Here is a 17212-nt window from a genome sequence, read left to right as displayed (position 1 = left end):
ACTCTGGCCCTGCCTATGATAGAAGGATCTCCTAGGCATCTGCAATAAAAGAATATACAAAATATTTTGCAAGAGTGAGCGATCAATCGCTCAGCAGTACCACTATATGAATAACGAGCAACAAAGTTTATGATAAACAATTTTATGAACAGAAATCATAACTTGTTTATAAAACAAGTAAAACAGATGTGAACTGGATATCAATAACTAATATGCTCCACAAAATCATAATATCAGTTGTGTGCTGTATGAATAGCATAGTTCAATTTTAGCATGTTATTTTCATTTCCAAATATTTTATTCCATTATAGGAACCATAAAACCATTTATCCCGTTACGGGGACCCAAAATCATTTGTTCCGTTACGGGAACCACAAAATCATCTCACTCAAATATGTATGTATTGGATGATCCCTGATGAGACAGATGATCAGGCTATCTCCATAGGATGGCTCCATCTGCAATCCCATGAAACTCTTCCGGAACTCAGAGACTAGCTAGGTCTCTGTCACGCTAGACTAAGTGGTTTAAACAGGGTGTGCAACTAACTTAGCCTCTTACGCTATCTTCCTGGTCGTTACGGGCCCTCGCGCACGCTCATCCAATTATCTGATCTATTTTATCCAGTTTTCAAACCACTTACCTATCTCTTTTAAACAGTTTTATCACAACACACCTTTCAAAAACCCTTTTCAAATTTTATTCGCAATTTATAGATAGGCATTTTCTGAAGTTACTTTCCCCCAAAATATAAGTTAAGAAATCATTTTGAAACACAGGGGATACATAACTTAAAATGTTCTATTCCATTACGTAATTTAAATGAACAGTTATTCATATATTACTGAACCATAAAGATATGGTCAGGGGTACTTGCCTCAATATACTTTAACAGCTATTACTGGCTAGCTTTGCACCGACTGGGATGCTTGGGATTTCAATTGGAACCTACAGAACCGAAATACCCTAAATTAGACGTCCAAAAATGGTCGACATATCCTCGCTAACAATCTACCTGTACGTTAATAAAACCTGACTTGTAACATACGCATTAATGTAATACACATATCAATTAGGGTTCATGTTCTTGAAAGTCGGTTTGGTATTCATTTTCAGAAAATACATATACCTGTCATTTTTGGAACTAGGGTTATTGGTTTTTGGTAAAGTATTTCACCATAACACACAATCAGGTTTCGTATAAAATATTTATATATATTCGCTTCGACGTCCCGATAATTACTGGATACGCCCTCGTATTTCCGTGATTGATTTCTCAGAAATCGGGCAGCGTTTCCTTTATTTATCGGACTAGCCCGTCGAAGCAATTCGATGTCAACCAACAACAACAATCGCAATTTCACAAATTCCCAAACACCAATTCAAAATCAATTATTAATTATTATTCGTATTTTTATCTTTTTATTCGTAGAACTCAGAAATATTCATCATAGTCCACTGTCGGCTCGCCGAGGCTCATCGCCTACTACGGTAAAATTCACAGGTTTTCGTATATCAGACAACCTACGCAAATTTTACCAATTAAAAATAATATTTTTCGCACAAATATATCTATAGCATTATTTTTTTTCCTATATTTTAATCAAACTATTTTCTTGCAGAAAATAAAATAATTTAAAATAAATATTATTTTCAAAACCAACAATTCAATTCGAATTAAACAACCCAAATCCGGAAACCAACGTAGACAACTACGCGCCTACGCGCTGCGATACCGGGGGGTCGCCTCGACGAAAAATTCGGTGGAAACCGGAAAAATCAAAACACAGAAACAATCCAACATAACATACACAGGAACATATAAATACATACACATGTATATATATGCACCAACAACATAAACGAACCGCAAAAATCATCGGAACTATCTCGAAACAGAACTGCGGCGGCAAGCCGAGAATAGGGAAGAAAACGGGGGCAACAAGGGAGGCTCGCGGGGGGGGGGGAATACGGGGAGAATAGAAGAAAAGAACGAAAAAGAGAAGAGAGATTAAGGAGGAGGGAGAGAATTAGAGAGATTTGTTGAGAGAGAGAAATCGAGATGAGAGAGACTGGAGATTGATGAGGGGTGAGGATAAGAATAATTGTAATTATCTATTTGCTGTTCATCTATTGTTAATCATCCCGAATACGCACCGGATTTTATCAATCTAACGAATAACTACGGGTAAAATTAATCCTGTAATTTACCAAAATAGTTTTAAAATATCATAAATAATTCAAAGTTACTAAAAATAATTTTTTCATAATTTTCAACTCAATTTTGAATCGCACTTTATACCCGTAATTAACAATTTTAACAAACCAATTACGGGTAAATATAATTCCGAAACTTACCAAAATAATTTAAAATTCTTGAAATATTCTGAACTTAATAAAATATGAGTTTCATAATTTTTGAAAAATTCTGGAATTAAATACTGATTTTATAATTAAATGAAATCAAAAAATCATTTAAAGATAAATAATCAATAAAATATTGATTTCTAAATTTTATAAAATTCTAAAAATATAAAATAAAAATATAAAATAATAAAAATGATTTTAGAGATAATCCAAGTATTTATGAAAATAATTATTGAATAAAATCACCTTTAAATATAAAAACAAAACAACACAGCTTCACAATTAATTACACAAATGATTCTCGAACACCAATAATCACATATAATTAATAATAAAGCAATACCCGACTGACAGTAGGAATGGCAATCGGGTCGGATTGGATTGGGTATGGCTATATCCAAATTCAAACCCAAAATTTTTGGTTATACCCGAACCCGATCCAAACCCGAAAATTACCCGAAAATTCGTATCCAAATCCGATCCAACGGATTTCAGATCGGGTTCGGATATACCCGAAACCCGATATTACAGATTGAATTTTAATATACCCAATAACCGAAATCTGATATCCGAAATCCGAAAACCCGAAAATTAAAATCCCAATTTATAAGAGATAAGCTTACTGAACAATGAACATATATATCAAATCAATCCAAGTCCAACAACGAAAATGAAATAAATCTAGCATTATTTATAAAAGAAGAACCAATAGTTCATACTACAAATTGACAATAGCATAATAAATTGGAAGCATCAAAGGTCTCTCATCCTTGTAAAATCACAACACGCAACACGAAACTGACGAAACTGACAAATTGACAATTATTGAATGAGGATTCTTGGCTCCTACCTTGTGTCTTATCGTGATGAATATAGCCTTATCGTGATGCATATATGCTGTTGCGGCTTCCGGCGAATGAGTAACCCTAGCTTGAGCCACAACTTTTTATTCTAACTCTATAACTGTGTTAAAGAATGTTTTGTTGTACTTATGCTTTTGTTTGGGTCAATTGGGCTTATTAGTTTATTAAAATAAAAAATGATAAATGTATTTTATAATTTAAAAATATTTATTTATTTAATTATGCATAAATATATATATATATATATATATTCGGGTATTTTATCGGGTTTCGGTTTCGGATCGGGTTTCGGGTATCGGATCAGATATCGGATCAGATATGTCAATATCCAAATCAAAATCCAAAAAATTTCGGGTACAAAAATCAAATCCATATCCAAAAAACGGGTTCGGATTATCCAAAATTTGGGATTTCGGATCGGATATCCGTCAGATCGGATTAATTTGCCATCTCTAGCTGATAGAACCCATACACATATCTTATTTATTTTAATTACTCAATAATTACACGTTTAAATAATGCAAAAATATACGAGTCATTATATCCTTCCCCCCTTAAAAAGATCTATCCTCAGAATCTGATCTTACTAAACAAATGAGGATATTTGTCAAGCATATCTGACTCTAACTCCCAAGTGGACTCTTCCACTCGAGGATTCCTCCACAGTACTTTAACTATGGGAATAGACTTATTTCTAAGGACCCGTTCTTTATGATCTAGGATCTGAATCGGTCGTTCCACGTAGGATAAATCTGCCTATAGCTCGATTGGCTCATACTCAATGACTTGATTCGAATCGGGGATGTACCACTTCACCATAGACACATGGAACATATTATGGATATGTTGCAACTGCGGTGGCAATGCCAACTCATAGGCAACTTTACCTACTTTCCTCAATACTTCAAATGGTCCAATATACCTAGGACTCAGCTTGCCTTACTGTCCAAATCTAACCAATCCTTTCCAAGGCGACACTTTCAGTAATATCAATGATCCTATTTCCATTTCCATATCCTTTCGATGTAGGTCAGCATTCTTTTTCAGTCTATCTTGAGCTGCTTCTAATCTTTTTCGAATCAACATAACTGCGTCCTTGGTCTGTTGAACCAATTCAGGGCCTAAGAACTTCTTTTCTCCTACTTCATCCCAATAGAGTGGGAACCTACACTTACGTCTATACAAAGCTTCGTAGGGAGGCATTCCTATACTGGCATGATAGGTGTTATTATAGGAGAACTCAATTAACGCCAGGTGATCATCCTAGTTTCCTTTAAAGTCCAAAGCACAAACCCTTAACATATCTTCTATTGTCTGAATCATCCTTTCACTCTGGCCATCTTTCTGGGGATGGTAGGCGGTACTCATTTTTAGCTTAGTTCCAAGAGGCTCTTGAAACTTGGTCCAAAATCTTGAGTTGAATCTTGAGTCCCGGTCTGACACAATGGACATTGGCATGCTTGGTTACTATTTCATCCAGATACATTTTAACTAACTTTTCCAAAGAATATCTCTCGTTGATAATGGAAATGTGCTGACTTAGTCAATCTGTCAATGATTACCCAAATAACATCATGGTTCGACTTCTTCTTTGGTAGTCCTTTTATCAAATCCATCATAATTTCTTCCCACTTCCACTGTGGAATCTCCAAAGGTTGTAACAATCCACTTGGTCTTTGATGTTCTACCTTTATTGTCTGGCATACATAGCATTTGCTAACCCAATTTGCAATTTCCTTCTTCATTTCTGGCCACCAGAAGTTCTTCTTCAAATCTTGATACATCTTAGTGCTTCCCGGGTGAATTAAAAACCTAGAATTATGGGCTTCTTGCAAAATTTTATTCTTCAACTCAGTCACATCGGGGATCCATATTTTTGAGGAAAACCTAAACATACATTTGTTGTACTTTTGCGTATAAAGTTCTTCTCCAGTCAAACTATCTAGTCCTTGATCCATTATTTCTTCCAGACACTTCTTAATCCTGTCCATCAATTCTGGCTGAAGAGTAATCTCATACAATTGCTCTAATTACCTTCTAGCGTTCGAACTTCGATTTCCAACTTTTTCAATTCTTTTGCTAATTTCTCAGCAATTTTGAACTCATTAAATCTTTCCTTCCTGCTCGGAGCATCTGCCACTACATTAGCTTTTCCTGGGTGGTAGTTAATGGAACAATTGTAATCCTTAATCAGTTCTAGCCATCTCCGTTGTCTCATGTTTAGATCCTTCTGGGTAAATATATACTTTAAGCGCTTATGATCCGTATAGATCTCGCACTTTTTTCCGTACAAGTAATGTCTCCACAGCTTCAATGCGAACACGATTACTGCTATTTCCAAATCATGCACTGGATACTTTTGCTCATGAGGTTTTAACTGTCTGGATGCATAGGCAATAACTTTATCATGTTACATCAACACACAGCCCAGACCTTTCAAAGAAGCATCACTGTAGATTACAAAATTTCTCGTCTCATCTAGCAATGCTAGCACTGGAGCTGTTACTAATATCTTCTTCAATTCTTGGAAGCTTTCATCACATTTCTCTGTTCAGATAAACTTTTCATTCTTCCTGGTCATCCTGGTTAATGGAGTCGCAATCTTAGCAAAGTCCTTAACAAATCTTCGGTAATAACCTACCAGTCCAAGAAAACTTCTAACTTCCGTCAGGGTTTTTGGTTGTTCCCACTTGGATACAGCCTCAATTTTTATAGGGTCCACCTTAATACCATCCTTTCATACTACATGACCCAAGAATTGGACTTCATCCAACCAAAATTCACACTTCGAAAAGTTAGCATACAATTACTTCTCTCAGCCTCTGTAAGGCAGGTATTCAGCATAGTCGTCTTTAGTATTTCAGTAAATGAGGATGTCATCAATAAATACAATAAAAAACTTATCCAAGTACTCCGTAGAGAGAAATCGAGATGAGAGAGATTGGAGATTGAAGAGGGGTGAGGATAAGAATAATTGTAATTATCTATTTGTTGCTCATCTGTTTTTAATCATCCCGAATACGCCCAGATTTTATCAATCTAACGAATAACTATGGGTAAAATTAATCCCGTAATTTACCAAAACAGTTTTAAAATATCATAAATAATTCAGTGTTACTAAATATAAATTTTTCATAATTTTTAACTCGTTTTTTAATCGCACTTTATACCCGTAAATAACAATTTTAACAAACCAATTACGGGTAAATATAATTCCGAAACTTACCAAAATAATTTAAAATTCTTGAAATATTCTGAACTTAATAAAATATGAGTTTCATAATTTTTGAAAAATTCTGGAATTAAATACTGATTTTATAATTAAATGAAATCAAAAAATCATTTAAAGATAAATAATCAATAAAATATTGATTTCTAAATTTTATAAAATTCTAAAAATATAAAATAAAAATATAAAATAATAAAAATGATTTTAGAGATAATCCAAGTATTTATGAAAATAATTATTGAATAAAATCACCTTTAAATATAAAAACAAAACAACACAGCTTCACAATTAATTACACAAATGATTCTCGAACACCAATAATCACATATAATTAATAATAAAGCAATACCCGACTGACAGTAGGAATGGCAATCGGGTCGGATTGGATTGGGTATGGCTATATCCAAATTCAAACCCAAAATTTTTGGTTATACCCGAACCCGATCCAAACCCGAAAATTACCCGAAAATTCGTATCCAAATCCGATCCAACGGATTTCAGATCGGGTTCGGATATACCCGAAACCCGATATTACAGATTGAATTTTAATATACCCAATAACCGAAATCTGATATCCGAAATCCGAAAACCCGAAAATTAAAATCCCAATTTATAAGAGATAAGCTTACTGAACAATGAACATATATATCAAATCAATCCAAGTCCAACAACGAAAATGAAATAAATCTAGCATTATTTATAAAAGAAGAACCAATAGTTCATACTACAAATTGACAATAGCATAATAAATTGGAAGCATCAAAGGTCTCTCATCCTTGTAAAATCACAACACGCAACACGAAACTGACGAAACTGACAAATTGACAATTATTGAATGAGGATTCTTGGCTCCTACCTTGTGTCTTATCGTGATGAATATAGCCTTATCGTGATGCATATATGCTGTTGCGGCTTCCGGCGAATGAGTAACCCTAGCTTGAGCCACAACTTTTTATTCTAACTCTATAACTGTGTTAAAGAATGTTTTGTTGTACTTATGCTTTTGTTTGGGTCAATTGGGCTTATTAGTTTATTAAAATAAAAAATGATAAATGTATTTTATAATTTAAAAATATTTATTTATTTAATTATGCATAAATATATATATATATATATATTCGGGTATTTTATCGGGTTTCGGTTTCGGATCGGGTTTCGGGTATCGGATCAGATATCGGATCAGATATGTCAATATCCAAATCAAAATCCAAAAAATTTCGGGTACAAAAATCAAATCCATATCCAAAAAACGGGTTCGGATTATCCAAAATTTGGGATTTCGGATCGGATATCCGTCAGATCAGATTAATTTGCCATCTCTAGCTGATAGAACCCATACACATATCTTATTTATTTTAATTACTCAATAATTACACGTTTAAATAATGCAAAAATATACGAGTCATTATATCCTTCCCCCCTTAAAAAGATCTATCCTCAGAATCTGATCTTACTAAACAAATGAGGATATTTGTCAAGCATATCTGACTCTAACTCCCAAGTGGACTCTTCCACTCGAGGATTCCTCCACAGTACTTTAACTATGGGAATAGACTTATTTCTAAGGACCCGTTCTTTATGATCTAGGATCTGAATCGGTCGTTCCACGTAGGATAAATCTGCCTATAGCTCGATTGGCTCATACTCAATGACTTGATTCGAATCGGGGATGTACCACTTCACCATAGACACATGGAACATATTATGGATATGTTGCAACTGCGGTGGCAATGCCAACTCATAGGCAACTTTACCTACTTTCCTCAATACTTCAAATGGTCCAATATACCTAGGACTCAGCTTGCCTTGCTGTCCAAATCTAACCAATCCTTTCCAAGGCGACACTTTCAGTAATATCAATGATCCTATTTCCATTTCCATATCCTTTCGATGTAGGTCAGCATTCTTTTTCAGTCTATCTTGAGCTGCTTCTAATCTTTTTCGAATCAACATAACTGCGTCCTTGGTCTGTTGAACCAATTCAGGGCCTAAGAACTTCTTTTCTCCTACTTCATCCCAATAGAGTGGGAACCTACACTTACGTCTATACAAAGCTTCGTAGGGAGGCATTCCTATACTGGCATGATAGGTGTTATTATAGGAGAACTCAATTAACGCCAGGTGATCATCCTAGTTTCCTTTAAAGTCCAAAGCACAAACCCTTAACATATCTTCTATTGTCTGAATCATCCTTTCACTCTGGCCATCTTTCTGGGGATGGTAGGCGGTACTCATTTTTAGCTTAGTTCCAAGAGGCTCTTGAAACTTGGTCCAAAATCTTGAGTTGAATCTTGAGTCCCGGTCTGACACAATGGACATTGGCATGCTTGGTTACTATTTCATCCAGATACATTTTAACTAACTTTTCCAAAGAATATCTCTCGTTGATAATGGAAATGTGCTGACTTAGTCAATCTGTCAATGATTACCCAAATAACATCATGGTTCGACTTCTTCTTTGGTAGTCCTTTTATCAAATCCATCATAATTTCTTCCCACTTCCACTGTGGAATCTCCAAAGGTTGTAACAATCCACTTGGTCTTTGATGTTCTACCTTTATTGTCTGGCATACATAGCATTTGCTAACCCAATTTGCAATTTCCTTCTTCATTTCTGGCCACCAGAAGTTCTTCTTCAAATCTTGATACATCTTAGTGCTTCCCGGGTGAATTAAAAACCTAGAATTATGGGCTTCTTGCAAAATTTTATTCTTCAACTCAGTCACATCGGGGATCCATATTTTTGAGGAAAACCTAAACATACATTTGTTGTACTTTTGCGTATAAAGTTCTTCTCCAGTCAAACTATCTAGTCCTTGATCCATTATTTCTTCCAGACACTTCTTAATCCTGTCCATCAATTCTGGCTGAAGAGTAATCTCATACAATTGCTCTAATTACCTTCTAGCGTTCGAACTTCGATTTCCAACTTTTTCAATTCTTTTGCTAATTTCTCAGCAATTTTGAACTCATTAAATCTTTCCTTCCTGCTCGGAGCATCTGCCACTACATTAGCTTTTCCTGGGTGGTAGTTAATGGAACAATTGTAATCCTTAATCAGTTCTAGCCATCTCCGTTGTCTCATGTTTAGATCCTTCTGGGTAAATATATACTTTAAGCGCTTATGATCCGTATAGATCTCGCACTTTTTTCCGTACAAGTAATGTCTCCACAGCTTCAATGCGAACACGATTACTGCTATTTCCAAATCATGCACTGGATACTTTTGCTCATGAGGTTTTAACTGTCTGGATGCATAGGCAATAACTTTATCATGTTACATCAACACACAGCCCAGACCTTTCAAAGAAGCATCACTGTAGATTACAAAATTTCTCGTCTCATCTAGCAATGCTAGCACTGGAGCTGTTACTAATATCTTCTTCAATTCTTGGAAGCTTTCATCACATTTCTCTGTTCAGATAAACTTTTCATTCTTCCTGGTCATCCTGGTTAATGGAGTCGCAATCTTAGCAAAGTCCTTAACAAATCTTCGGTAATAACCTACCAGTCCAAGAAAACTTCTAACTTCCGTCAGGGTTTTTGGTTGTTCCCACTTGGATACAGCCTCAATTTTTATAGGGTCCACCTTAATACCATCCTTTCATACTACATGACCCAAGAATTGGACTTCATCCAACCAAAATTCACACTTCGAAAAGTTAGCATACAATTACTTCTCTCAGCCTCTGTAAGGCAGGTATTCAGCATAGTCGTCTTTAGTATTTCAGTAAATGAGGATGTCATCAATAAATACAATAAAAAACTTATCCAAGTACTCCGTAGAGAGAAATCGAGATGAGAGAGATTGGAGATTGAAGAGGGGTGAGGATAAGAATAATTGTAATTATCTATTTGTTGCTCATCTGTTTTTAATCATCCCGAATACGCCCAGATTTTATCAATCTAACGAATAACTATGGGTAAAATTAATCCCGTAATTTACCAAAACAGTTTTAAAATATCATAAATAATTCAGTGTTACTAAATATAAATTTTTCATAATTTTTAACTCGTTTTTTAATCGCACTTTATACCCGTAAATAACAATTTTAACGAACCAATTACGGGTAAATATAATTCCAAAATTTACCAAAATAATTTTAAAATTCTCGGAATATTCCGAACTTAATAAAATATGAGTTTAATAATTTTTGAAGAATTCTGGAATTTAATACTGATTTTACAATTAAATGAAATAAAAAAATCATTTAAAGATAATTACTCAATAAAATATTGATTTATAAATTTTATAAAATCCTAAAAATAATATATAAAATGATAAAATGATAAAAATGATTTTAGAGATAATCCAAGTATTTATGAAAATAAATCTTGAATAAAATCACCTTTAAATATAAAAACAAAACAACACAGCTTCACAACTAATTACATAAATGATTATCGAACACCAATAATCACATATAATTAATAATAAAGCAATACCCAGCTGACAGAACCCATAGAATACCTTTCATAAACTTTGCATAGCTAGGCATCTGTTCAAGAGTTTTAGCAAAAGGTATGTTGATATGAAGTTTCTTGAACACCTCCAGAAACTTACCAAATTGCTTATCCAACTTTTGCTTTTGCAGCTTCTTAGGAAAAGGAGGTGGAGGATAGATCAGTTTCTCCCCTGTATTACCCTCAGGGGAGTGTGTTCCATAGTTTTCTTTCTTAAGTCCACTTCTGTTTCCTTCTGCACATCTTCTTCAGCCACAACTTCAGATTCTGAAACTTGAGATTTTTCAGGATTCGCAACCTTTCCAGACCTCAATGTAATTGCCTTGACCTGTTCTTTTGCTTCCTTCTTTCCTGGAACTTTTGTGTCACTAAGGAGTGCACCAGGTTGTCTATTCAGCAAGGCATTGGCAATCTGCCCAATTTGATTCTCCAAGGTCATAATAGAAACTGTTTGGCTCTTGCACATGAGGCTCAACTCCTCAAATTCAGATTTTTCATTAGATTGACTTGTACCTCCATGTGGTAGCTGTTGAAGTTGGTGTTGTTGTCTTGGTGCATATTGCGGTTGTTGAAAACCAGGAGAGTTAAATTGCTCTGCTGCATACTACTGATAAGGCTGTTGCACCGTATTCTGATTGTTGCTCCAACTGAAGTTAGGATGATTGCGGTTGTTAGGAAAAGTGGATAGAACTGGTTGTTGTGACCTCTGAAAGTTGCTCATAAACTGAGCTAATTCACTAGATATAGCACACTGCTCCGTCTCATGCGTACCAGCACAAAGCTCACAAACACTTGTGATCTAACTAACTCCATAATTAGCCAAAGAATCCACCTTCATCGTTAAAGCCTTAAGCTGATCAGCTATAGCAGTAGCTGTATCCACCTCTAGAATTCTTGCTACCTTGTCTTGAGGTAGTCTCTGAGTTGGATTCTGGTATTCATTAGCAACCATCAGTTCAATCAATTCATAAGCTTTATCATAGCTCTGAGCCCATAAGACTCCACCTGATGCTGCATCGAGCATGGGTCTAGACTGTGCTCCCAAGCCATTATAAAAGCAATTGATAATTATCCAGTCAGGCATCCCATGATGAGGACACCTCCTAAGCATCTCCTTATAGCGCTCCCAAGCTTCACATAAAGAGTCTCATGATTGTTGCGCAAGTTGAGTAAGAGCATTTCTGATTGCTACTGTCTTTGCCATAGGGAAGAATTTAGTGAGAAACTTCTGAGCAAGATCTTCCCAAGTAGTGATAGAACCAGCTGGTAGAGAATATAACCAGCTCTAGCCTTGTCCCTTAGAGAGAATGGGAACAACCTCAGTTTAACAGCATCTTTAGAAACTCCTTTGAACTGGAAGGTGTTGCAGATCTCGATGAAATCCCTAATGTGAGTATTGGGATCTTTCGTTAGAGATTCCTCAAACTGGACTGAATTCTGCACCATCTGAATCGTGCTAGATTTAATTTCAAAAGTATTAGCCACGATGGCTGTTCTGCCAATACTAGACTGAATGTCATTAATCTTCGTTTGAGAAAAATCCATCAAAGCTTTCAAATTTGCTACTGGTTCTTCCATTGCAATGATCGCCTCATCTTCAACTTTCTCAACTTGTACAAACACTTCTTCAACGACTTCGACTTCTTCCTCCGCTTTATCCAGTGTTCTCTTACGAGATCGAGAACGTGTTAGCATAAACGCTCTCTAAAGTATCTGGAACACAAACAAGCAAATAAGTAAGTAAAATATCTGAGTCAGTGAATTTTAACGACCACTGATGATAAGCACATAAACTATAAATTAACACCAAGTTCCCGGCAGCGGCGCCAAAAACTTGTTAGGAAGAAAACACGCACTAAAATTACACATAAGTATACGCGTTCGCAAGTAATATAGAATATTTTCTAGTTCGTTCCCACATAGAATGGTTTAGGTTAAATTCAGAATGTGCACCTATGCATCAATGTATGATTATCGTTCAATGCTAAGACAAGTAACAATTTGAAATGTTTTATAACTACGATTTAACTAATATGTAATAACTAAGAGATTAAAAGGTTGAATTAACTATATGAGACAAACATGGGATTCTAACTTTATTAAATACTTCATTCAAAGTCATTGTTCTTAACCTTAGCATGCAATGGTGATGACAACTAATCAGATAACACGAAACTAGTAAATGCCAACTTTCGTTGTACGAATACCCTACTACCAGACATCCACAAAAGATATAGAAGCTGAATAGACACCAATTATATTGAGACCTTGTATGTCTATAGAATTTTACAATATAAAGGTTTAATGCGCAAGTTAACTATCGTGATCATATAGGGCAAGTAAGATAGTTAATATTACCTACGAATCATTAATAATAAATACATGAACCTATGCTAGCATAGTTAGTTCTAAACCTCTATATACACTGTCGCTTCAATAGAGATTAACAAACTATCTTATAATTTTGCGATACTCATAAGACGAATAAGCACAACCAATACTAGGATATCATACAATCACCACATACTTAGGTATCGAAATAAATTAACTATTGAATTCCATAAGTAAATCTGTTGAAACCCCACGATAATGATTAGTTCATGACCGAACTCATCATCACCGTGGGTTCCGATGAAAGCATGATAAATAAACTAAGTCTTTATAAACTGAATAAATAATCAAAGTAAGTTAACAAGAGTAATAGGTTCAAACAATAAAGAAAATGAGCATCCGAGATTACAACTTAAGCATAGAATCACAAGTTAAAAGTAGATCTTCTTCTCCTTCGTTGATTTGTGCTATTAGGTCTTCTCGCCGTTATCTCCTTGCTCTTGTTTTGAAAAATGTCTTTTTTAAGAGTTATATAGGCTTCAGAATTGAGCTGGGCATAAACTCCCAAAATTAAAGAAGAATTAGAATTCTGGAAAATGACCTAGCATGACCGCCCCCAGAACTGGCGCGGCCGCTCTGAGTATGGCGCGGCCGCTCCCAAGCATAGCGCGGCCGCCCTGGTCTTCTGGAAATGACTGATTTTTCTTATTTCTCTGAACTTCTCTTACTGGTTTCTTGTACAACTTAATCGAGGCTCCATTCTAACACTCTGCTAGCATAAAAACAATGTAAAACTATCCCTGCTTCCGATTATGCCCTTAAACACAAAACACTACAAAAACACATTAAAACACAAACAACTTGAGTATAAAACACCAATTTGAGCCTTTACGAAGCGTTCTAAGTGGTCATAAATGCCACTTAATAGGTATAGCAAGAAACAAAAGTCAATTTCCACATCAACTGCAGAAGCAGAATACATTGTTGCAGGAAGCTATTGTGCTCAGATTCTATGGATGAGGAATCAGCTACTGGATTATAGGTTAGACTATTCTTATATTCCTATATATTATGATAATCAAAGTGCTATTGCAATAACAAGAAATCCATTGCAGTATTCAATAACAAAACACATCAGCATCAGGTACCATTTCATAAGAGAACATGTGGAAGTAGGTATAGTGGAATTGGTCTTTGTTCCAACAGATCAGCAAGTAGTAGATATATTCACCAAGCCTCTCTATGAAGCTACTTTCACAAGATTGGTGAATGAATTGGGAATGATATCAGGATAATTCTCAAACTCTGATAATTAAGACTGCTGATATTATTGAAGCATGGTATCTTATTATATGTCAGTACTAGTTAGATATTGATTGTTTTGCTAAATGTTGATACCATGATAACATGCAATTATGCTAAATGATCTTATGTGGATACTGCATGTTGAACTACTGATTATGCGTACATGTCATGTTATTAGTTAAACTTGTTTTGACTAATAGATTATGTCAGTAGTTAATAAATCCTGATAGTTGTAATTAAAATAATGATAATGGTCAAACCATGATTGACTGTTATACTTCATTGATTATTTTGAATCTTTTCAAAATAAATGGGTACGCAGTATTTTTACTTAATAAGTGATTTAGTGGAATATCTTTTAATTACTTAAATGGGTTAGCTACTGATGCAAGTATCCAGTAATACTTGTGTACTTACATTGGGAAGAGGAATCTGAAGAGAGATATTACTTTTTGTTTACCTAGATACGTGTAATCGTGTATTCACATTATGGTTAATTATTATATGGTTAATCAAAGAATCCCTTCAGTTTCTAACTTCTCTGTTATAAATACAAACCCTCCACTCTCAAAACTTCTCACTGCTTTTTCACTTCAAACACTCATGTTTCAAGTCTTCTTGAACACAACTCTTCATTTTCTCACATGTTCATGGCTCAACGCTGGTTTTGCAGTCGTACTATTTGCTGGAACTTACTATCCTGCTTTTAAGCTCGATAAGGGTCATTTCTATTATGACCCCTGGGGACGTAGAGTCAAGATTAAAAATCAAATCTTTAGTCCTCATGATGTTCCATCATCAATCTATGAGGAGTTGTCAGGTGACCAATGATTGGATCTCCAGTTCTTTCAGATAGAAACCGTTCTTGAGGAAGAGCGCTTAGCCAGAGAGGCTGAGCAGCAGAGACTTGAAGCTCTTGAGATGTAAGAGAATATCATCTCTCTTGCAGGAACAATGAGTAGGATTTATCATCACAGGGCGACGATTGTGGAGCAAGTAGCAAAGAGGCAGAAGAAGTCCGAGTAGTTAGATTGTATTATGATTTTATGTTTAAAATTCTATGGAATCTTGTACTCTGCTTCTTGATTAATTAATGGTTAATGAAAAATTTATTGCCTTCTTTTACTCTTTATGTGAATGAATACTTGTTTACTTTCTTGTGTGTGCTTGAATGCCTTTAATTGTTTATATCCAAATCAGTGTTGCATGCTTAATTTTAGATGTTTTTAATAGTGCATAAACTAATCTTTGTTTAAGTTCATGTGATCACTTCAGTAAAGATTAAGCACACTACAGGAAGTAACTATTGTTAAATAAGAAATTTATGAAAGATTTAAATCTTAGCCAATGAGGATTATTATCTGTGAGTGTTCTTGACTATCTAAAGTGTCTATTCAAGACATACTTTTGAGACTTTCTTTTTCTATTCAAGAAAGTTATTCACACTCATATTCTTAAAATAACACATCTTATATCTTAAATTTCTTCTCACAACTGAAACACTTGAATTCTTTTCTCAAATGTTGCCAAAAATCAAGTTACATAATTCTTGAATTGTGCTCACCACTCAGAGACAATATTTAGTTGGTTAGAGACTACTTGCTGAGGTAGATCTTAATGATACTAAGAGAGACACATAGATTTCATCAATTTTTACTGAAGACTCTGTGATAACTTTCAATAAACACATTCATGTGTTAGTCTTTGCATGAAGAACAAGGTTTGAGATCATGGTACATGACAGTAACCTGATCAAATCCTCTCCAATTCAAATAGAGGTTCTCATTACTGATGAACAACAACCGTCATAACCACAGTATTAACTGTGAGATTAATTGTGGATTCAGTCTTTTCATCATTTATTTTTTTGATATAACTTATTGGTATGATTACTTTCAGACCTTATTTAAGGATTACCTCTAGTTGTATGACCATAGATGACCCTTCTTTAGCCACCTCTTAAATCTGTAGGACAATCTTTCTGAGACTTTTTCTGTGAGATGTGAGAAACGATTGAGAGAAGAACAAAATTTAAGAGAGGCAAGATCCTTCCTGGCAAAAGGATAGGTAGATGAGAGATAATATTTAGTAATCCTTGTGAGGAAGCTCTGACTATTAAAAGTCATGAGATGTGTGGTATGAGGAGTAGTGAGACTACTTTAAAAAAATTGAGAGATTAAGTTTTATTTGCTATATGTTTGCAGGTGCTCAGAGTACTAAAGAAACAGATGCTGAACAACAGTCTGTTGAACCTCAAGTGAACTCTGAAGTACCAAAGGCTATTTATCTCCCTGCAAGTCTAAGTACTTATACTTTCTTGCAGTCCATAAATTCTACTATTCCACCACATGAGACAATCCCTGTTTTTGTTGAAAAACAGTCCATTTACTCTACTTTACCATCACCTGGGAAAATCTATGTTGTTTTTAAAGATGTAGTAGCACTACAGTCCATTCATAAAGTTTCGTCCATTTTAGAATCACCTCATCATTCTACAGGAACTGAGGTCCTGGAAGTTAATTTCGAAGCTCCAATTCATTTATCTCCAATACTTGAAGATGTGGAGTTAACTGCTGAAGGCGTGGAAGCTTCTGAAGCTACTGGATCATATACTGCACCAATTTCTAATTCTATTCTACATGCTGAAGTTGGT

The 17212-nt window shown here is 35.0% G+C and overlaps 1 non-coding gene across 1 annotated transcript; it reads left to right on the top strand.

Moving 5' to 3' along the window:
• Positions 1-12005: 12005 nt before the first annotated feature.
• On the top strand, positions 12006-12113 carry LOC141669324 (small nucleolar RNA R71). Its single transcript, XR_012553611.1, has one exon. It is a non-coding gene; the product is annotated as a small nucleolar RNA R71 (small nucleolar RNA).
• The last annotated feature ends 5099 nt before the right edge of the window (positions 12114-17212 follow it).

The sequence above is a fragment of the Apium graveolens genome, chromosome 6 (genome assembly GCF_009905375.1).
Source record: "Apium graveolens cultivar Ventura chromosome 6, ASM990537v1, whole genome shotgun sequence".
NCBI lineage: Eukaryota > Viridiplantae > Streptophyta > Magnoliopsida > Apiales > Apiaceae > Apium > Apium graveolens.
Note: the sequence above shows the minus strand (reverse complement) of the source record. Positions and strands in the feature narration are given on the sequence as shown.